This window comes from Arachis ipaensis, chromosome B7 (assembly GCF_059453495.1).
Source record: "Arachis ipaensis isolate K30076 ecotype BB chromosome B7, ASM5945349v1, whole genome shotgun sequence".
Taxonomy (NCBI): Eukaryota; Viridiplantae; Streptophyta; class Magnoliopsida; order Fabales; family Fabaceae; genus Arachis; species Arachis ipaensis.
Window position 1 is genome coordinate 20,143,591 of NC_142442.1, and position 24,589 is coordinate 20,168,179.

Genomic DNA, 24,589 nt, shown 5'->3' on the forward strand with positions numbered 1-24,589 from the left:
TGCTAAATTAGAGGTATTTTGTTCAGAGTTCTCTGTCTGTTGCTGAGTGGATGATGGAAAAGGCTTGCTGTTGCTAAACCTGTATCTTCCACCATTATTAAAGCCTTGTTGAGGCTTTTGTTGATCCTTCCATGAGAGATTTGGATGATTTCTCCATGATGGATTATAGGTGTTTCCATAAGGTTCACCTAAGTAATTCACCTCTGCTATTGCAGGATTTTCAGGATCATAGGCCTCTTCTTTAGAAGGCGCCTCTTAAGTACTGTTGGATGCAGCTTGCATTCCATTCAGACTCTGAGAGATCATATTGACTTACTGAGTCAATATTTTGTTCTGAGCCAGTATGGCATTCAGAGTATCAATTTCAAGAACTCCCTTCTTCATAGGCGTCCCATTACTCACAGGATTCCTCTCAGAAGTGTACATGAACTAGTTATTAGCAACCATGTCAATGAGTTCTTGAGCTTCTGCAGGCGTTTTCTTTAGGTGAATGGATCCACCTACAGAAGTATCCAATGACATCTTTGATAACTCAGATAAACCATCATAGAATATATCCAGGATGGTCCATTCTGAAAGCATGTCAGAAGGACACTTTTTGGTCAGCTGCTTGTATCTTTCCCAAGCTTCATAGAGGGATTCACCTTCTTTCTGTTTGAAGGTTTGAACATCCGCTCTAAGCTTGCTCAACTTTTGAGGAGGAAAGAACTTGGCTAAGAAAGTCGTGACCAGCTTATCCCAAGAGTTCAGGCTGTCTTTAGGTTGAGAGTCCAACCATATTCTAGCTCTGTCTCTTACAGCAAAAGGGAAAAGCATGAGTCTGTAGACTTCAGGATTTACTCCATTAGTCTTAACAGTATCACAGATCTGCAAGAATTCAGTTAAGAACTGAAAAGGATCTTCAGATGGAAGTCCATGAAACTTGCAGTTTTGTTGCATCAGAGAAACTAGCTGAGGTTTCAGCTCAAAATTGTTTGCTCCAATGGTAGGGATGGAGATGCTTCTTCCATGTAAATTGGAATTAGGTGCAGTAAAGTCACCAAGCATCCTCCTTGCATTATTATTATTTTTGGCTGCCATCTCCTCTTCCTGTTCGAAAATTTCTGAAAGGTTATCTCTGGATTGTTGTAGTTTAGCTTCTCTTAGTTTCCTCTTCAGAGTCCTTTCAGGTTCTGGATCTGCTTCAACAAGAATATTCTTGTCCTTGCTCCTGCTCATATGACAAAGAAGAGGGCACAGAAAAAATAATAATAATAATAATAGGGATCCTTTATACCACAGTATAGAGGTCCTTATGTTAGTGGAAGAAAGGAAGGGGACAAAGAATGTAATGTAAGGAAAGAAACACAAGGGTGAGGAGAGCAGAGATGTGAGATGATGAGATGTTAGTAGATGAATAAATAAATAGAAGGAGATGAGAGGAGGAGAGAATTTTCGAAAATAATTTTTTTGAAAAAGAGTTAGTGATTTTCGAAAATAGTTTTGAAAAAGGTTAGTAGTTTTCGAAAATTCAAATAAAAAAATAATTAGTTAATTAAAAAGAATTTTTGAAAAAGAGGGAGATATTTTCGAAAATTAGAGAGAGAGAGTTAGTTAGGTAGTTTTGAAAAAGATGATAAACAAACAAAAATTTAGTTAGTTAGTTGAAACAAACTTTGAAAATCAATTTTGAAAAGATAGGAAGATAAGAAGTTAGAGAAGATATTTTAAAATCAAATTTTGAAAAAGATAAGATAAGAAGATATTTTTGAAAAGATATGATTGAAATTAGTTTTGAAAAAGATTTGATTTTTAAAATCACAATTAATGACTTGATTCACAAGAAATCACAAGATATGATTCTAGAACTTAAAGTTTGAATCTTTCTTAACAAGCAAGTAACAAACTTGAAATTTTTGAATCAAAACATTAATTGATGATGTTATTTTCGAAAATTATGTGATAAAGATAAGAAAAAGATTTTTGAAAAATATTTTTTTTAAAATTTTCGAAAATAACTAAGAAAAATGAAAAAGATTTGATTTTTTTGAAAAAGATTTTGAAAAAGATAGGATTTTTAAATTGAAAATTTGATTTGACTCATAAAAACAACTAGATTTTTTAAAAAATTTTGAAAAAGTCAAATCTAATTTTTGAATTTTATGAGAGGAAAAAGGGAAAGATATTTTTTTTATTTTTGAATTTTTAATGATGAGAGAGAGAAACATGAAAATGATGCAATGCATGAGAATTTTAGATCAAAACATGTGATGCATGCAAGAATGCTATGAATGTCAAGATGAACACCAAGAACACCGTGAAGATCATGATGAACATCAAGAACATATTTTTGAAAAATTTTTAATGCAAAGAAAACATGCAAATGCAAAGATCAAACAAGAAGACTTACCAAGAACAACTTGAAGATCATGAAGAATACTATGAATGCATGAAAATTTTCGAAAAATGCAAGATGAGTATGCAGTTGACACCAAACTTATAACATGACTCAAGACTCAAACAAGAGACAAAAAATATTTTTGATTTTTATGATTTTATGATTTTTTTTGTATTTTCTTTTAATTTTTTTCGAAAATCATTTTGAAAAAGAAAAAATAAGGATTCCAAAATTTTTTAATATGAATTCCAGGAATCTTATGCTCTTTAGTCTAAAGCTCCAATCAAAGGGTCAGGCATGGCTTAATAGCCAGCCAAGCTTTAGTATGCTATTACATGCATTGAAGTGATTAGTTGAAGACCAATCCCAAAGCAGTTTGGGTATGGCTTTACAGCCAGATAGGATTCAACATGTTACCATGAAACTCTAGAATTCATTCTTAAAAATTCTGAAGAGAAATATATTTTTGAAAACATTTATTTTAATTTTTTTTTCGAAAGCTGATGAGAAATTTTTGAAAGATTTTTGAAAAATTTTTGAAAATAAAACAAAAAGAAAATTACCTAATCTGAGCAACAAGATGAACCGTCAGTTGTCCAAACTCGAACAATCCCCGACAACGGCGCCAAAAACTTGGTGCACGAAATTGTGATCTCTGGTAATGGCTCCAAAAACTTGGTGCTCTAATCTCAATTCATAATTTGTCACAACTTCAATACAACTAACCAGCAAGTGCACTGGGTCGTCCAAGTAATACCTTACGTGAGTAAGGGTCGAATCCCACGGAGATTGTTGGTATGAAGCAAGCTATGGTCACCTTATAAATCTCAGTCAGGCGGATATAAAATAGTTATGTAGTTTTCGAAATTTAGTAATAAAAGAAGGATAGAAATACTTATGTAAATCATTGGTGAGAATTTCAGATAAGCGTATGGAGATGCATTCGTTCCTCTGAACCTCCGCTTTCCTGCTGTCTTCATCCAATCAGTCTTACTCCTTTCTATGGATGGCTTTATGTAAGGATGTCATCGGTGCCAATGGCTACTTTCAATCCTCTCGGGAAAATGGTCCAAATGCTCTGTCACAGCACGGCTAATCGTCTGGAGGCATCACCCTTGTCGATGGTTGCATCCTATTCCTCTCTGTGAAAATGGTCCGATGCGCTGTCACTGCATGGCTAATCATCTTGGAGGTTCTCGATCATACTGGAATAGAATTTACTATCCTTTTGCGTCTGTCACTACGCCCAGCACTCGCGAGTTTGGAGTTCGTCACAGTCATTCAATCCCAGAGTCCTACTCGGAATACCACAGACAAGGTTTAGACTTTCCGGACTCTCATGAATGCCGCCATCAATCTAGCTTATACCACGAAGATTCTGATTAAGAGATCCAAGAGATAATCATTCAATCTAAGGTAGAACGGGAGTGGTTGTCAGGCACGCGTTCATAGGGAATGATGATGATTGTCACGTTCATCACATTCAAGTTGAAGTGCGAATGAATATCTTAGAAGCGGAATAAGTTGAATTGAATAGAAAACAGTAGTACTTTGCATTAATCTTTGAGGAACAGCAGAGCTCCACACCTTAATCTATGGAGTGTAGAAACTCTACCGTTGAAGAATACATAAGTGAATAGAGGGTAAGCATGGCCGAATGGCCAGCCTCCCATGGAGGTCTAGAGATCTAAAAATGATCAAAAGATGTCTAATACAATAGTAAAAAGTCCTATTTATAATAAACTAGTTACTAGGATTTACAAAAGTAAGTAATTGATGCATAAATCCACTTTCGGGGCCCACTTGGTGTGTGCTTGGGCTGAGCTTGAATGTTACACGTGCAGAGGTCATTCTTGGAGTTGAACGCCAGCTTTTGTGCCATTTTGGGCGTTGAACTCCACTTTGCAACTTATTTCTGGCGCTGGACGCCAGAATTGGGTAGAGAGCTGGCGTTGAACGCCAGTTTGCGTCATCTAAACTCGGGCAAAGTATGGACTATTATATTTTGCTGGAAAGCCCTAGATGTCTACTTTCCAACGCAATTTGAAGCGCGCCATTTTGAGTTCTGTAGCTCCAGAAAATCCATTTTGAGTGCAGGGAGGTCAGAATCCAACAGCATCAGCAGTCCTTCTTCAACATCTGAATCTGATTTTTGCTCAAGTCCCTCAATTTCAGCCAGAAAATACCTAAAATCACAGAAAAACACACAAACTCATAGTAAAGTCCAGAAATGTGAATTTAACATGAAAATTAATGAAAACATCCCTAAAAGTAACTAGATTCTACTAAAAACATACTAAAAACAATGCCAAAAAGCGTATAAATTATCCGCTCATCATAGATCTATAAGTTTTCCGCTGTGAGAGAAAAATACCTTGTTCATTAATAGCTGTTACGTGGCTCTAGCATTTTTCAACCCAAAGAACATTACCACAAACGGTAATTTGCTCTAGGAGTGATGAAAGAGATTTTTCCTGATCCGACTTGTACATCAGAATTTAGTTGTATCCCGAATATGCATCCATAAAGGACAAGCACTTGTAGTCCGAAGTCGAATCTACTAGAGCGTCAAAACTGGGGAGGGGATAAGGATCCTTAGGACATGCTTTGTTGAGGTCGGTATAGATGATACACATCCTTTATTTTCCGTTCTATTTCTTCACGAGCACCATGTTAGTAAGCCATAACGGGTATTTTACCTCCCTAATGAATCCAATTTCCAAAAGCACTTGAATTTGCTCTTCTACAACTTCTGCCCTTTTGGGGCTAAGCTTTCATCATTTCTGTTGGACAAATCGTGAGCCTGGGTAGACAACGAGCTTGTGGCTCATGAGGTCGGGGTGAATTTTAGGCATGTCAGAGGCTTTCCAAGTAAAGAGGTTAGAATTATTCCATAGGAGCTTAACGAGTTCTTCCTTCAACTGCTGTTATAGATTAGCCTTTGTGTTTATTGTCTTCCCGACCTCATCTCCGATCTGAACTTCCTCAATCTTTCCTTCAGGTTGGGACCTCAATTCCTCACAAACTTGGACACCTCCAATTTCTAGGCGGTTGGCCACTTTTTCTTTCGTATGTCGTCATAGGTTCAGACTTTCATCGTAGTATCTTCTTGCCAGTTTTTGGTCCCCTCTTACAATAACTAATCCTTCAGGAATACTGCTGCAGCAAAGTCGATATAGTGTAGTCCAACCTATTAGGGCATTGTAAGATGATGCTACATCGACCACTATGTAGTATATGCTCAAGATTTTTTATTTTGGGCCCTTACTAAAGGTGGTGTAAAGAGAAATAAACCCTAGAGATCGAATCAGAGTATCTCCCAAACCAAAGAGAGTATCTGAGTATGCTCTCAAATCCTTTTTCTCTAGGCCCAACTTATCAAAAGCTAGTTTGAACATGATGTTCAATAAGCTTTCTTGATCTACCAGAGTTCTGTGGAGGTTCGCAATGGCAAGTATCATTATGATCATGACAGAGTCCTCATGTCTAGGTGCTACCCCTTGGGCATCCTCTTTTGTTAAGGTGATGACGGGAAGGTCGAGCATCTCAGCTTCCTTACCAACCTAGTGGACTTCTTTCAAACATCTCTTGCGAAAGGATTTTGTTACTCCTCCTCCTCTTGCAAATCCTCCAACAATCATATGGATGTACCTCTCAGGCGTTCGTGGTGGTCAATCTTAGTGAACCTTGTCTTCTTCATCTCTTTTTCTCTTTCCCTGATCATCCGACCTGTCTGCTAAATACCTCCAACCGACCTTCTCTTACCAATTTCTCGATCATATTTTTAAATCATAGCAATCATTGGCGGAATGGATGTAGATTTTTTAGTATTCACATCATTCTGATTGACTTCCACTTTTTTTGTTTTTCATCGGCCTAGGAGATGAAATCTTTTCTGTGTAATAGATCTCTCTATAGACGTCAACAATGGACACTCGTAATGGGGTATAGTTCTGACACCTTCGAGTTTTGTCTGAGATTTATTCTTCTTTTTTCTTTGATTCCTTTTCGTTGTCTCAAGATGGATATTGATTGTGTTGTCTCGGAGCAGGTTCCCTTAAACGAGTTGTTTTTTCTATATTGATGTATTTCTCGGCTCACTCTTGAACTTCATACAAAGAGGTCGGGTGCCTCTTTGATATGGATTAGGAGAAGGGTTCTTCTCTAAGGCTGTTGACTATTCCCACGATGACTTCTTCGGTAGGTAAGTTCTGAATCTCTAATCATGCTTTGTTGAATCTTTCTATATAAACTCGTAGAGATTCTCTGCCTTCTTGCTTTACTCCTAAGAGGCTTGGCCCATTCTTGACCTTATTCTTTTGGATGGAAAATCGAGTAAGGAAGCTTCTTGCTAAATCGTTGAAGCACGTGACCGATCTAGGTGGTAAACTGTCAAACCATTTCATGGTCGCCTTAGTTAACGTAGTCGAGAAGGCTTTACAACGAGTTGCATCGATGCATCTGCCAAATACATATGGCTTTTGAAATTGCTCAGATGATGTCTTGAATTGGTAGTTCTATCATAAAGATCCATGTCTGGACTCTTAAAGTTTCTAGAAACTTTAGCCCACATAATTTATTCTATGAATAGATATTTGCCTGTTAGAGGTGTTTTTTCTCGGTCAGCTCGGGCTCTCCTACCCTTGAAGTCAGACTCCAGTTTCAAGAAATTTTCTTCTAATTCCTTTCGCCGTCATACCTCCCTTCTCAGGACTCTTTCGGATTCTCGTTGTGGCTCTAGCTTCTGCTTGAGTTGTTCCAGCTGACCTTGATGTCCGTGGACAAGTTCCATGATCTCTGTGGGATCTCTTAGCCCGGATCCTTTAGATTGATAAACTTCCAAGCTTATCATGTATCCTTCCGGGTTCGAAGGATGCGCATCTTTGGCTACACCTTTTTCTTTATTGACTTGGGGAGGTATGACTAATGCTCATTTATCATTATGTTACTCTTCTTCTAGGGCTTCAAAATTGGAAGCCGTGTGTCCTACGGTCTTGATTTTCAGGTCCCCGACAATGATGGCAATGTTCTGAGGGTTACTTGAAATGGATGAGTTTGGACCTGAACGTGAGATCCATACTCCTTTTATGGAAGCGTCCGACGTCTTCTGGTGTCGAGGTGTCATTGTCCGAGTTCCTCGTGAGGAGGTGGGGGTGGTACTTGCAAGGGACTCCGATACTTAAGTTAGTAAGGGTTTTAGACAGGTTGTTAGTAGATTGAAATTCAAAAAATACATGAGGACATCAAGATATTTAGAAGTGTAGATGTAGAGTCAATAACCACTTTTTGAGTAGCCCCATCTTTGATGGTGGATTAGTTACTCACTTTTGGTAGGGAGGTTGTTGGGATCTCCCTTCTAGATGGGTAGAAGTGATAGTAGGAGTTGGTTACTTATTTAGATAAGTAGGGTCGAACTCACGTCGTTACGTCTGAACTCTATGAGATCGGACGGGTATCAGCCTGACTAGTGTTTGTAGATTTGAGCTTTATTAATTTTGGGTCTGGCTAAGTAATGGATCAGAGTATGAACAGTTATTATGGTTTAAAATATTATCAAAAATAAAATAAAGTTCTTCCTATGAAAATTAAATCAAAAGGATAAAATCAAGAAAAAAAATCCCTAAATAGTCAAGTTTATTCTTTTAAATGAAAACTAAAATGGTGAAAATTAACTGAATAGATTTAAAAGTGTAGAGATAACCATCCAGTTAAAAACAAACCAAGTTAGATATTCTTTTTTTACTGTCATATATTATGAGCATTTTTGTCTAGACACTCTCAAAAGGAACATTAAAAGTAATATCAAAATTGTTACCTTTATTTGTGATCGATTTCTCTTCTTTCACTATTTTTGCAAAAGAAACTTAAAATAAAGAAAAGAAACACAAAAGCACCTTTTGAGTTTTGACAACTATCTCATTTAACATAGTTATCAAAATCGAACTTATAATCATCCCAATTAATATAATGGATTACTGAATTATTACTAGTTTAATCGTTAAGTCACTTATTGAACCATTTGATTTAGCAATAATTAAATAAATATATAAAATTATAACAAAACTCAATAAAAAGAATATAGATAATAACATAAAATTTTAATTTTTTAATTTTTGTATTAGTATAAATAATAATTATTAAAATTTAAATTAATGAAATAGAATTTATTTTCAAAATTTATAAAAATTATAATGTAAAATATTATATTATATTATATATATATATATATATATATATATATATATATATATATATATATAATATAATATAATATAATATAATATAATATAATAGTAGTACAATAAATATATACGATATATAGCTTTTTTTTGCTATACATATTTCAAAGTAATTGTGCCATAATGCTGTAACGTTGGAACCTATCCCTAATATAAAAATATTAAATAGTAAAAAATGATAGCTAAAGTAAGATTAGAATTAGTAAAAATTATATAAAAAATTTAATTTTAATTTTTTAATATAAAATATTAAATAGTCGAGTAATTGAATCGGTTTGGATATTGCGGCTCCCAAATTTATTATTCGTCCAATATATTTCCCAATATAATCAAGTCGGTTTGAATTAGGGGTGAGTACGGGTAGCGGGTACCCGATTACCCGTCCGAACCCGAACTGAACCAATTAAATTGGTTCTGGAATCAACGGGTAATCGGGTCCAACCCGATCCAAACCGATTGTATTTGTAAGTGATTGGTTCGGGTACCGGTTTTGGTGGTGCGGAACCCGAACCAACCCGCGAACCCGAACATATATTAATTAAATAAAAAAAATAAAAAAGTATATATATAGCTTTTAGACTTTTAGTGAGTTTTGAAACCTGTAACCCTAATGTCATCAGCGGCGCCCTCCCTCTTACACTCTCAGTGACTCAGTCTCTCACCTCAAACAAACCCAGAAACCCCACAAGCTGCAGAGGCAGGCGCATCGTCTTCCTGGTAGCAGGACGCAGCAACCACCAACCAACTTCGTCTGTGGTTCCCTCTCTAGCAGCCAACTACTTCTTCGATTAGCCGTTCCCTCTCTAGCAGCCAACTTCCTCCAGGCTCCAGCGTCGTCTTCTCGGGTCACTCAGTCAGGTTAGTCTATAATTTTTGGGGAATGTTATATGTTAGTGTTAATTGTTTTATTGAGTGTTCAATTTTTGAATTTATACATTCTTAGTTGTTTGTGTGCGTGCATTTTCAAGTAATGTTAGGGTTTCATACTTTGCTTTTGGTAATTCGTTTGCTTTGATTTTAGTTCGTGATTGTCACTGTTAAAAGTGCTTCTGAATTTGAGTGGTTGGTAATTTTTTTAACTCTATCATTTGTTTAGAGAAACGAGATTGGGTTGGTTGGAGGCAAATATAGTGAATCTACACCAGTGTATCAGCTACTTCACGGATTCGTAAGTGTTCAGATCTGAACTCTGTCATTTATTCTTCTCCCTAAGTTCCTTGCTTCTAAATTTGGTTGGTGAATTTTGAGTTGAAATACCTTTTTCTCTGATTTTTTGGAACAACAATAGATACTATATTTCTTTACCTTGTGTATTCAGTATGAAAATGTTTCTGATTTTTTCATTTTTCTAGTTCACAGTACTTACTTTAAGTGCCACAGACATACAATGTAGAACTTTCAATTTATTATATTGATTATGTTTATATTGATTATATTGATTATGTTTATATTGTGAAACCAATGAACTAAATTTGTAAGTGGTGTCACTGTCACATTCAATTCCCACATATAATATAACACAAATTAAATCACTTATCACGTTCATAATAGGTGCACACTTGCACTAATATACAGTATACTGGATTTTGACTTTTTTCCTTTTATTCGAATCAAGTACTAATTAATGAATTAATTTGTGTATTTTGCAAATTCAAAAATGGGGAAAACTGACCCAAAAAGTGATACGGTTGTTGGAAGTACTTCTTCTCCAAGTGCAGCCATTCCCGCTGCTATTGACGATGGTCTTTCTGGTGGAACATCACAAAGTCCAGCTCCCCCACCGTTGCCCGCCTCAAATCCTTCATCGGAAACACAGACCGAAGCTGCTGGAACTACTGGCGAGCCTCTAAAAGAGGTAAAACGTAAACCCAGTAGGGCACCTAGTAGTGTTTGGGCTCACTTTTCTAAAACTTCTCCTAATGAAGCCTGCTGCAACTATTGTAAAAAAAATATGCATGCAATAGTTCTAGTCATGGTACAACAAACTTGCATAAACATTTAAGGATTTGTACTAAAAACCCTCAAAAGCAAGTTGAAAAGGGGCAGAAAACTATTGCACTTGGGAGCCAATTTGAGGATGACCCTAATGCAGTTACTATGAAGCTTGTTGATTTTAATCAAGAGGAAACTCGTCTTGCTCTTGCAAATATGATAATTGTTGATGAACTTCCTTTTAAATTTGTTGAGGCTCAAGGCTTTAGACAATTTATGAGTAAAGCACAACCTAGGTTTAAGGTTCCCTCCCGTTGGACAATTGCTAGAGACTGTATGGCTTTGTTTAGATATGAGAAAGAGAAGTTGAGAAATTTGTTATCTGAAAATCGCCAAATGGTTTCTCTAACTACTGATACTTGGACCTCAATTCAGAATTTGAATTATATGTGTGTAACTGCGCACTATATTGATGAGTCTTGGACATTGCACAAAAAAATTTTGAATTTTGGTCTTATTACTGATCATAAGGGTGAGACTATAGGGAGAGCCTTAGAACAGTGCTTGCAAGAGTGGGGTATTAGAAGAATATGTTGTGTAACTGTTGACAATGCTAGTGCTAATGGTGTTGCAATTTCGTATTTACTTAGAGGCATGGGAGATTGGAATGGGTCAACATTGTTAAATGGGGAGTTCATGCATATGAGATGTTGTGCTCACATATTAAATCTAATTGTCGGTGATGGTATGAAAGAGATTGATAGCTCAATAACTAAAATCAGAATTGCATGCAAGTTTGTTAGGTCATCTCCTGCTAGGATGCAAGCTTTTAAGAGGTGTGTTCAAGAGGCTAATATAACTTGTAAGGCTAGTGTAGTGTTAGATGTGCCTACTAGGTGGAACTCTACCTATTTGATGCTAGAGGTTGCTGAGAAGTTTGAATCGGCTTTTAGTCGGCTTAATTATCAAGACTCATTTTATTTGTTGGCGCTTGAGTCTGAAGGCGGACCACCTGATGCTAATGATTGGAAAAGGGCACGTGTGTTTGTGAAGTTCTTGAAAATATTTTATGATGCAACTCTTACTTTTTCTGGTTCTTTGAATGTTACATGTAATAATTTTTTCAATAAGCTGTGTGACATTCAAAAAACTTTGAATAAGTAGAGAAAGAGTAATGATGTTGGTTTCCAAAAGATGGCGACACAAATAAAAGTGAAACTAGATAAATATTGGGAGGGTGATGGCATAAATTACTTTCTCTTTGTGGCTGTTTTTCTTTATCCTCGTTACAAGTATGAGTATGTTGAATTTTGTCTTAATCGGGTGTATGGGTTGAATCAAGCCAAAGATATGTTGAAAAAATTGAAGGATATCATTCATAAGTTGTTTGAGTATTACTCCATGATGTATCCCCTTCTGGATGGTAGTTCTTCTGGTAGTTTTAATTCTAGCATTGCCTCTCGTGATCATGGGGTTGGTGGTGAAAATGCAAATGAGGAGGAAGATGGCTTTGAAGATGAGTTTAGATTGAGGGTTAAAAAAAAGCAAGGTGAGGTCAAAAGGAATGAATTAGAAAGATACATGGAAGATGATGTGGAGGATAACATTCCCGGTTTTGACATTTTGCGTTGGTGGAAATTGAAATCAATGAAGTATTATGCTCTTGCTCACATGGCTAGGGATTTGTTGGCTATTCCCGTCTCTACCGTGTCTTCTGAGTCGGCATTTAGTACTAGCGGTCGTGTGCTTGACCAATTTAGAAGCTCATTAAGTCCTTCTACTGTTGAGTCTCTAATTTGCTCACAAAATTGGTTGAGGACCCAAGAGAAGATGTATGACTTAAAGCAAGAACTTGAGGACCAAGAAAAACTTGAATTAGGTAACTATTTTTAAATTGTATTTCTTTAAATTATTATGTAATTGTTGTTATTGTTGAGTCTCTAATAATAATTTAATTACTGTTAATGTAGAGCTCTCAGCTTTAACAATATCTAATCAAGCCATTGGAGTTGATGTTGTTTACAACAATTTGAGGTTAACATTTTTATTTACTGTTATTTGTTGAATTTCTTTTAATTAATCAATTTTATATGTTGACATTAGCTAATTATATGCTGATTTTTTGAAGGTCAAAACTCCTCTTTTGAATATGCTTGGTTGATGGAGTGAAGACTTTGAAAAACAAATATTTCTATTGCACTTTTGTATTGAGCTTCTAATGTTTAGATTTTATTATGTTTTGGTTTTAGCTTTTTTCAAAGATTATTCACTAGACTTTTGTATTTAACTTCTAATATTTCTATTGCACTTTTATATTTTCATTATACAAGATTATTCACTATTAATATGTTTGGATTTTGATGAGTTTAGTTTTTAATGTCTTTGGTGTTTAATATGTTTGCATTATTTTTGTTGATGTTACATGTTTATTGTATTTGTTGAATTTTCAATTTTTAACATAAAAATTTGCCAATTTGTTTTTTTTTTTAATTTCAAAGTCATCGGGTACCCGCTACCCGAACCGAACCAACCCACTCTTAATCGGTTTGGTTTGGTTCGGGTACAAGCATTAAAAAATGCAAATCCGAACCAAATCGAACCAATTATTTTTTGATCGGTTCGGTTCTAATTTTACCTTGAACCCGAACCAAATCGACCCGTGCTCACCCCTAGTTTGAATTTAATGGAATAATTAAATTACTAGTACCCGCTCATATTTCTATTAAAAACTGAACCATTCTAGTTATTAGTTTATTGGTTTATTGATTTAACTGGTTTGACTATAATTTAACTGAAAAAATTATTTTATAATAAAATAATAAATAAAATATAAATAAATACAATAAAATATAATTATAATCTAATATAAACTTTAAAATATCATCCAAATTAAAAGTATTATATAAACCATAATGTTATGATCTCATTCAAATACAAATTCAAAAGTCAAATAACAAAAAAAATCAACACAATCACAACATATGAACTGAAGCATAAAAACTACAAACATATACATCAACACTGCTATATTTCTAGTTAATAGTCTTATTTAAAAAGTTTGAATATATTCTTGATGGTGGAGAAAATATTATTATTTTTATTTACTTCAAAGAAAAAAAGTTCATCTATAAATTCTAACATTAAATTTAGATCATAAAAAATATGATTATTTTCTGATAGGTTGCACTAGATACTTTTCAGCAAAGTAAGCTCTTTGGTCTTGGTTTTAAATTTCTGCAAAGTAAGAATTTTAGAATCAATAAACAGTTACAAAAGAGACATTACTAGTTTACTGAAACAGAATAACACTACTAGTACCTAGATTAATGGAGATTCTAAACAAGCTACCTTTCTTGAATTACAAATTACTAGTACACATTGAAAGAAAAAGGATAACGAAGCAACATATAGATTTTTTAGTTCAAGCTTTTCAGCAATGAAAACTGCTTTGCGTTTCGACCACTTCCCCACCAACAACCATATTGATCACAACACCTTCTATAGAAACAACTCATAAAATCTTATCAACAATAATCCAATCCACCACCGTTCTTTAGAAACAGAGTGAAAGAATCAATAAACCAAACCCTAATGAGATTGATTCACATAAATGATACCATACCATCTTGAATTGAAGTCTGTCATAGGAATCACAAAATTTCAAAGAAATCACAGAAATCAAATCACAAACAATCCAGAAATATAAATTATAATGAACAAAATCAAAATCTCAAGAATAATCAGAATCAGAAATATAAATTATAGTTAACATAAATAATATAAATCAGAACAATGCTATAATAATTAACAAATTTTCCAAAGTAAATTAAGAATACAGAGATAATATGATAGATATAAAATCCTAAAAGCAGTAGCAATAGCAAAGTTCATAGACTAACTAAAAACAATTATTCAATCCAGTAGCAACAGCAAGGTTCACATATTAATTAAAAAGAATTATTCAACAATTATTCAACCCAGTAGCAACAGTAAAGTTCACAGATTAATTAATAATTATTCAACGCATAACAATTTCACAGATTATTCAACAATTATTGTTAAAAAAATTACTCAGAAGCTAGAAACATAGAACAAAGCAGATCCTGAGCAAGAGGAGGAACAGCGCTGACCGGTGGAATAGAGATGGCACCAGCAACAGTGGAACAGAGCTTCGCGACGGAGGCAGGAAGCGAGCCCAGCGACTATGCTTTCACTGCTAAAACATTAGTTGCACGAGCATGAGTGAGGGAATGGGCTTCGAAGCTCTAACTTATGATGACGGTAGGAGTTGTCTGGCAGCTGAACGGAAGTGAAGGAGTGAGTGAACTGGCGTTGAGAGGAACGACGAACTCGAAGGTGATTGGAAGGAGGGAGTGTGTGTTGCTGCTGCACTCTTGGAGTGAGTTAGGATTGTTGGGTTGGTAATGGTTAGAGGCTTAGTAGATCAGCTCACAAAATGGCAGTGCTTTTGGTCAAATTCAAAAAATCAGTCGAATTCTGATTCAATCCGACTGATTAATTTCTAGTCGGTTTAACGATTTAACTTTAGTTTTTTATTTTTGTAGTTTTAGCATATGATTAAACCGTAATTTTCATCGATTGGTTCAACTGACCAATTCGAACAAATTTTCATAACCTTGCTCCTACCTTATGAGACAATTTTTTCACTTGTATTACTCTTCTCCAGTCTTCTTATTGGTTTTTAAATTCAGTATTCGTGTATTTTACCGAAATACCCAATAGCAAATTCTATCTAATCTCTTACTCTTTCTTTATTTAATTTCTTTCCACGAAACTAGACTTTGAATCCCTACTAATTTCTTTATTGTATGCAAATCTTTTTCTTACCTTGCAAACTTAGCTACTCTTCCATGTAAGTATAGAAAAACTGTCTTAGGTCAGAACTAGAAGGTATATTTTATCATTTTATAGATGAAATATTTTTTAAATATTTTTCTTTTCTTTCAAACGTTGTTTTTTATTCAAAATAATATCTCATAATTCACAATTCACCATCAACAAATTCTAGACGTGGCTTTTCACCCTAAAAACCTACTAAATTCAACCCAACAATTTTTAAATTAAAAATATTAAGAAAAACACCGAATTCGTCCTTAAAAAAAAAAAAAAAAGACAATACTACTTGGCCTAACCTATTTGAATGGTCTGTTCTGACTTAAAACCTCTTTAAAAAACTGATTAAAGAAACAAGAATAACATCGTTTACCATATTATCAAGCCTAGGCTTTTGTGTAGTTTGACATAGGCTAAACTCTTAAAAATACTATAAACATGCCTCAAAGTATAATCTGGTAATTATCATAAATAAAATACTATATAAATTACTATATCACTGTATGCTAACAATGTTATCATTCAAAATTCAAAACCTCTGTAATAATAATAATTTAATTTTGATGCACTGTGAGTGTAAAGCAATTTTACACGTTCCATATTAGTAAAAATAATAATTTTTTACATTAACTGCATGAATAGTTATAAAATAAAAAAATAGACGTGATTGTACGACTATATAACACATTTTACATCATCAGTGCATTAAAATTAAACTCTAATAATAATAATTTTTAAAACATAAAAAATAAAACATATATAAACAGGCCAATATAATAATCAAATTTATTAGATGTTACGAACAATCCAAACTTAACTTCTTTTAGTAAATAGTCTTGTTAAACAACCTAAGCTTAATTCTGTTTCCATCCCTACCTAGCTATATTCCACCCCCATATTTGGTAGAATCAACTGTATCATTCATTTATAGAAATCTCACAAAAGTGGATACCTATAAATAAAAAAATTAGCCACTAATATTATGTACTAGTATATTACAATTTGTGCCCAATAATTTGGCATTAATAAACCCTTGAGTCACACTGTTTTGTAGTTTCCTCTACACTGAATATTCAACATGCCGAATTCAGATAATAACATCCATCATGTAATTGTGTCGTTGCCTCATTGGGCAGTTTATAATTGGTTTCAGTCTTTGTTGGATCCATTCATTTCAGTGCTACATGACAACAAAAATGAGCTACAAAGTCTTAAAACTGCATGAACAACAGTTGTTGTTCCAAGTGGCTGCTTATTATTTTATTTTATTATTTATTTATTTATTTTTTGTCTCCAAGTGACTGCTTTTGATCTCAATCAATCAATTTCTCAACCTTTCGTGTTTTTCCTTTTTTTTTCATTAAAATTTTTTGCATAGTGTTATTTTTCAATATTATAATATTATTTATTCTTTTACACAAAATTTCATTTAGCTTTTTCAATATTTTCCATGTCATTCTTTGTAAAGTTGCCATTTGAAATTTCCACCATTTTTTATTTCGAAAAATTATCACAAAAAATGACACCTTATTCTAAGTACTTGGAAATTAAAACTGTCTTGTAAAATTCATGTTGTGGTATGTCTTAGTCATGCGCCAGTATACCTTATTAGGAAAAAAAAATAACCCTAACTTTTTCATTAATCAATATGTTTGATTAAATTCTTATTGTTAATATAAAAGTAATTGCATTTATAAATTCAATGCACTAAAATGTTAGAATCCATCAAATCATAGATGTTACACTAATTAAAAAAAAAAAAAACCTAACTAAAAATATACATCAAAGCAAATTGCCAAAGTTTATTTTCAATAGTCAAGACTTACTTCTTAATTAACTCCTAGAGCTTAATTTTACTGTCATAAATGTAGCAATACGAGGACAATTATATTATTTTATTTTTGTTTTGTAAACTTTAACTTTAAACGCTTTTTTAATTTGAATATGAAGGTAACAATTGGATTGGATTGGGATATGAAGAACACAGGTGTTTTATATCCGTGTGGTGTCAGAGTAACAGAACTCGGACCATGTGAGTTTCTTCATGGTAAACGGACAGTCCGAGTTGTTAAAGGCAAAGAACACGGAGGGTCCAAATTCCTTCTTCCGAAATTCAAATTTTTTCAATTTTAAATCGGACCATCCGATTTGTTCTGCAAAATTTTTAAATCAAGCAACTCGTAGGATCCGAGTTCTACATCTTGACACTCACAAAAAGTTGTCCCACAAATTTATCTTGTACCCCATAAATTCATATCTGGACACATTACATACAAGATTTTCATAACCATAAAATTGAGCCTAACTTTAAAACCAATTTAGGCCATTGATTTTTCTCCTTTAATAATTTATCTTTTCTTGTAACTTTTCCTATTCATCTCAATCTTCTCTCATTAGCCTTTTTGTAAGAGGGTGTATGTATGTAGAAAAGGGAGTAAGGGACCTTTAATTTCATTCTTTCTTCCCTCATTTTAATTAATATATCTCTCACTTGATTATTCATGCATTATTACTATCTAGAAGGAGGCAGCTAGGCCCAAAATCATACCTGAGGCAGCTGTGAGCTATGATTAATCTTTGCGGTGACATGTTTCCATGCACTTGCTTTATAACAAGAAATGTTAATTAGAAAATAAGATAGGAGCCAACAATTCATAATTACATGAAAGTAATTTTATATATATCCTATACAATACTCTTCTACCATTGAATAATGTGATGTACATTTTCATGTAATTAAAATGTTTAACAGTAGACATATAATATATATGTAGATATAAAATATTATAATAATTATATTTAAATAATATTAATTTTATCTTTTGTCACCAACAATAGGAATATAGATTAATAACAATTGTATTTGTAGGAGAAACTCATATTTACTAGGTGATCTCAAAAAGTATACACCTGTATGAATGTTAGTACTCGATAACATATATTCTCTCTAATCTTTTTAGAAATGATGCGCGATAGATTCATTAGCCATCAATAAAATTAAATAAGAGTACAAATTGAATCTTTTTTCCATAACATATATATCACGATCAGGTCTTAATTATTAAAAATTTAAATTACAAAAAAATTTACACAATTATCTTATCTTATCATGTATACTAACGATCAAATTTAAAACTCAAAAGTGAATAGTTCAGTTACTTTATAAACTTCTCAAAATATCATACTTAAATATTCTATCTATAAACAATCAATGGAAATCACTACCGAAAATTCTAACACGTTTTGGTAGTTGAAAACTTATAATTTATCTTTATAAATGTCAAAAAAATATGAACATATATATATATATATATATATATATATATATATATATATATATATATATATATATATATATCCATTCCCAACCTTGCAATTTGACATTAACGAAAACATTTGCAAATAAGGTAAAATAAAATAAAATAAAATAAAGGTGAATGCTATGGTGTCTAAAAAGTGGTGCCTATTTACTAAAAAAGGTTAAAAAATAGTATTTAATTTAAAAAATATAACAATAAATAATTTTTAAAAAATCAAAACTTACTACAAAAGGTAAGTTAGACAAAATTTAGGCACCAACTCATAGACACCATAAAATTGGCCTAAAATAAAACCCTAATACCCTCTCCCTCCCCTTCTCTAGTTTTGATTGTAGGGGGGGACTCCCAGCAAAAGAGGGCAGGTATAGTATTAATAGTACAATCATATCTTACGATATCTCTCGGAGACTCTTAAGAGCACCCTAAAAGATTAGCAATAACTAGGGTGCCCATAACTTGTATCACATGGGTCACAGAAAATAAGGTTGCTACTTGCTACTATTGTTGAATATATACTAAAGTTACACAAGGCAATGAAGGGACATCATAAAGAAGAGACATAATTGATAGACTTGCCATAAGTCAGTCACATTTCACATGGTAATAATTACCATCCACTTGTCATAATGTTCTAAAATCCAAAATAATTCATAACACTTTCAGTTCAATGTTTAATTACTTGACCAAAAATCAAATAAAATATTTATCGTTGAGTCGCTTAAATTTTTCATTTAGCTGTATCATTAAGACAAATAATGAATGTTGAAAAAAAAAATAGTATGATAAGTTCACAATGCAGCCTAAGTTCTCAATCCAATCAATATAGGATTCAATTCAATTCTTTGAAATTAGAACATACATTGCTTCGGGGTGTGTATAATGTAAGGTCCCCCACTAGCTATATATTTTCTTTTTTTCAAATTAACAGCCGCAGCCCAACTCTACATTAATTATGAGTATTCGATTTGATGCTGGATTAATAATGAGTCTTTGAATCGGTGACAAAGTTTCAACCATTGCAACCAGTACAATTCACGCCAAATTTATGTTTTTTTTTTTTTTTTTTATAGCTAAGAGTAAAGTATCATTTTTGTCCCCAACGTTTGGGTAAATTCTATTTGTGTCCCTAACGTTTAAATTGTCCTATTTGTATCCCTAAGGTTTGTAAAAGTGATTCAATGTTATCCTGCCGTCAATTACACGTCATGAACGCTTTAGTTTGAGTTTTAAAAATCTCTTCTTGAAGTTAGAATACAAATATCTGGGGTAGAATTGATGATCCATTCCGAAAAATAGCTCATCAAAAGTTAAAACTAATTCCTACAACATTTACATAATTCACTTTTCTAAGAACATAATTGAATCTAAACACAAATAGTGGGTATAATATTAAAATCGAACACATCCAAGTGAGGCCTAATTGAGAATGAATACATCTAAGTGAGAATAATTGAAAAATATAATCTGATTTGTTAGTATAATTGATAGTAAGATAACACTGAATCACTTTTATAAACGTTAGGGATACAAATAGGACGATTTAAACGGTAGGGACATAAATATGACTTACCCCAAATATTGGGGACAAAAACGATACTTTACTCTATAGCTAATTTGGGTTGATGGACTAGTACAATCCACATCAAATTTGTTTTTTTTTTTTGTATAATTAATTTGAGTTGATCAACTGAGTTAGTTCACTTATTTATTTAAACAGTTATTAGAGGCTTGAATCTTATTTTTTGTATATAGTAATTTATTAACAAGTGATAAACTTTTTAAATAGAGTTCAAATTCGCAATGAATTAGTCTTTAATTTATCGGACTAAAAAATATTATGAAAACAAATTTTTTTTATAATTTTTATTTTTAAGGTCACTTATGTCTAAAAAGTTCCTTCCATTACATTAGAAATATATTCTTTGACGGTTATTTGAAAGTTAGAATAATGATTATCCACTGTTTTTAATTAAGTGTTTTCTTTTTCAAAATTTTATTTTTTATGTGTACTTAATTAGTAAATTAATGTAACATAAATTTTTTTATTCAGTTATACCTTAAAATGAATTAATGATAGAAAGTAAATTAATAAAATAATAAAAAAGTAATTATTGTTATTAATTAAAAATAATTATGCAACTTGTCTTTTAGTTTTAATAAGAGAGATTTAAAAATGATGAACGTTTAATTAATAACGAAAAAAGTTAAAAATTTGATCACTGGCAGAGAATATATAGAAAAAAAAGATAGAGAGAAGCAAAAAAAAAAAGCGAAGAGAAGTTAGTTAGAGTTTCTGTTGTAAGTATGTTCAGCTGTCGTCAAGTTAGTTACATAGTTTCTTTTAGATAATTCCCTTTTCATTATGTCTATATATACTACAGTTGTAGACTTGTGTGACTAATTTTCTAATGTACAATGAAAATATAAATTCTTACATCTCAACACTATTTCATTTGTCTCATTTGATTTCACCTTTCTTTTCTCTCACTAGTCTTTGGTACCTTTTATGGTATCAGAGCTAAGATCTCACCATAGCAATGACTGCTATAAATAACTCAGCTAACGTTACTCTAAACGATCAAAACTCAACACAAACAGCAAGCGCTCTTGGTTTCACAGCAAATCCAATTTATATCGAACTTAATAGTGATAATTTTCTACAATGGTAGAATCAAGTAGAAGTAATGATTAAAGACAATGATCTGTTAGATCATATTACTTTACAGAGAATTTCTTAGCAGTTTTTTGAAAATATTAAAGTGAATCAAGAATTCCAAAAATAGAAGAAGAAAGATGTATTGTTAAAATATTGGCTATTAGATTCAATGTCAAAACCATACACAACTCGAATGGTTGGATGCATCTTTACCTATCAAATCTAGGACAAGTTAGAGAGTCATTTTACTTCACAAATTTGAGCTAGAGTAATGTAGTTGAAAAATAAATTGAGCAATACATGAATTGGTGCTTTTGTGAGTGACTATATCTTAACAATTAAAAGTACAATTGATGAACTAGTATCAGTAGAAAAAGCAGTGAGTGAGAGTGATCATGTGAATGCACTACTACATGACTTAACAGAAGATTATGCACCATTACTCACTTCACTCTTGACAAGATCTCAAGAAATTACAGTAGAAAAGTTGGAGGCAGTGTTATTTGTACATAAAACCACGCTAGAGAGGTTTAGAAAGCAAAAACTAGGTCAATTGCTGCAAGCTAATGTTGCTGAATCTAGCTATGCAAGTCATTTTGATCAAGAAAAGTCCCAAGAGAGATTTCAGAAAAATTTTGCTCAACAAGAAATGTTTAAAGGAGGCTTCAGAGATAGAAGAAGGTTTATAAAAGGAGGAAGGAAACCACAAGATTATGGTAGAGGCCAATCATAGTATATTGATAAACCAAGAGCTCAGGGCTATAAAAAATCACAAAACTATAAGGCACAAGGCTATGAAGCGCAAAACTATGAAAGAACACATAATTATGAGAGACAAGGCTATGAAAGATTGCAAAATCGACCTCAATGTCAACTATGCAATAAGCATGGCCATATGATAAGGTTATATTGATATAGGTATGAAGAAGAATCATCACCATCGCAAGATCAACACATAAAACGGTACTCAGAGAGAGCTCAACCAGGTGAGCAGCAGCCAAAAGCAAACTTCAGCAATGTACTGGCCAACCTTACAATAATTCATGATTTAGTGTGGTATCTTGACTCAAGAGCAACACATCATATGACCTCAGATCTAGAAATTGTAGCTGAAAAGGAGAACTATGAAGGCACTAATCAAGTGGTCGTTGGTAATGGAACAGGTTTGGCCATAAACTGTGTTGGAAAAACTTATTTTAAAACTAATTTGGGCTCTAAAAATCTAATCATGCATAAATTATTACTAGTACCTGATATTACTAAGAACTTGCTTAGTGTCTACCAATTTTGCTGTGACAATAATGTCTATTTTAAGTTTCACTCTTATAGCTACTATGTTAAATCCCGGGATACTAAAAAAATAGTCCTAAAGGGAGATGTTGCGAAAAGGATGTATAGCTTGCTCAATTTTTATCTAACCTATTCACCATACGCATTAATCAGTTTAGTGTAGTTTGAATCCAATAATTACATGTTTTGGCATGCTAGGTTTTGTCATGCCTCAGCTGTTGTTGTCTCCAATATTCTAAAGCATTGTAATATTTTTCTTTAAATAAATCCATCTATAGTTCATGCTGTATTAGAAAGTCTCATTCCTTACCATTTTTTGAGTCAAAAATAGTATATAGTGCTCTTTTAGAACTTGTCCGCTTTGATATTTGGGGCCCTACTCCAATTTCTAATTCTAATAGAAATAACTACTTTGTTAACTTTGTTGATGCTTATTCTAGGTTTACATGGTTATATTTGACTAGAAATAGAGCTCAATTGAAATAAGCTTTTTTACAGCTTCAACAAATAGCTGAATTACAGTTTAATACAAAGATAAAAATGTTTCAAAGTGATAATGTTGTAGAATATATTAGTCTTTCAAAAAAATGCAAGTGAAAGGTATCATCCACAAATTCTCTTGTCCTCACATTCATCAGCAAAATGGTATAATTGAAAGGCATTAAGATGGGGTTAACTATGCTAGTAGCAGCTTCCATGCCTATCAAATTTTAGGAAGAGGCATTCACAACAACAGCTCAGTTAATCAATGTTCCTTCAATTCCAGTGTTAAGTGGCATGCCACAAACTAAAAAATTGTTCAATAAGTAACCTTCATATGAGAACTTGAAAATGTATGGCTACTTATGTTTTTCTCATCTTGGACCATATAACAAGAACAAGTTTGATTTCAGATATACACTTAGTGTGTTCATTAGATATGAAACAAATCACAGAGAGTATAAATGCTTGACACCATCAGATAGAGTGATTATTATAAGAAATGTAATATTTGATAAAAATAAGTTACAGTTAGGTAAGTGGAACCCAATTTCTTCTTGTAGTCTAGGGCTTTGCTTGGCATTGGGCCTTAGTTAAGCCTATATCCATTTTAGAATAAGATCTTTTATGTAGCCCAACTCTTTGAATTTGGATAGATCCGGAGGACAGGATCTTGGCCTTCTTGCATAGACTTGCTTTGATGATGGGTAGGCTTATCGAAGAGTTGTATCAACGTTGGACTAGACTTCAGCCTTTGGCTTTGCCCCGCTTTCTGCCTCTGAAAACGTATTCACATCTACTCCCAATGCCCAAGCCACCATGGGTTCTCGTGGGCATTTATCTTTAGACGCTACTTCAAGCCAAAAGTAAAGACTATCTATGGGGAGAGCAGCACCTTCCTCTAGAAGTCGAGTAAGGCACCGTTCTCCCGGGAACAATAAGAGCAAGCCTTCTTAAGAGAAAGTCCTCACTTGAAAAGCACTTCGCTTGCCTAAGGGCTAAATAAGAGAAATAGAAGTCAGTCTACAAAGGGAAAGGGTGGTATACAAAGAAGGGGTGATGAGAGGAACTTTTGCGTGGTCTAGAAATTTGCGGATAAATCCTCGTTGCAAGTATAGTCTCTGAACTTTCAAAAGTCCTTTCATACAAACGTTTTGGTTGTCACAAGTAACAAACCCCTTAAATAAATTGATAACCGAAGTATTCAAACCTCGGGTCGTCTTCTCAAGGAACTGCAGGGAAGTATGTTCTTATTATTGTTTATGGAGATTGTAGATTTGGGGTTTCAAGAATGAGGAATGAATATGACAAATAATTTAAATGGCAATTAAAAATAAATAAATAACTGTAAATAAACTTTTGACAAGGTATGAGAAATTAGAAGTCCTATCCTGGCTATCCTTATCAATGATGATAATAATTGAATCTTAATTCCACTTCG

The 24,589-nt window shown here is 33.1% G+C and overlaps 1 non-coding gene across 1 annotated transcript; it reads left to right on the forward strand.

The window, feature by feature from the left end:
- Positions 1-576: 576 nt before the first annotated feature.
- LOC148550520 (small nucleolar RNA R71) lies at positions 577-684 on the forward strand. Its single transcript, XR_015893618.1, has one exon. It is a non-coding gene; the product is annotated as a small nucleolar RNA R71 (small nucleolar RNA).
- The last annotated feature ends 23,905 nt before the right edge of the window (positions 685-24,589 follow it).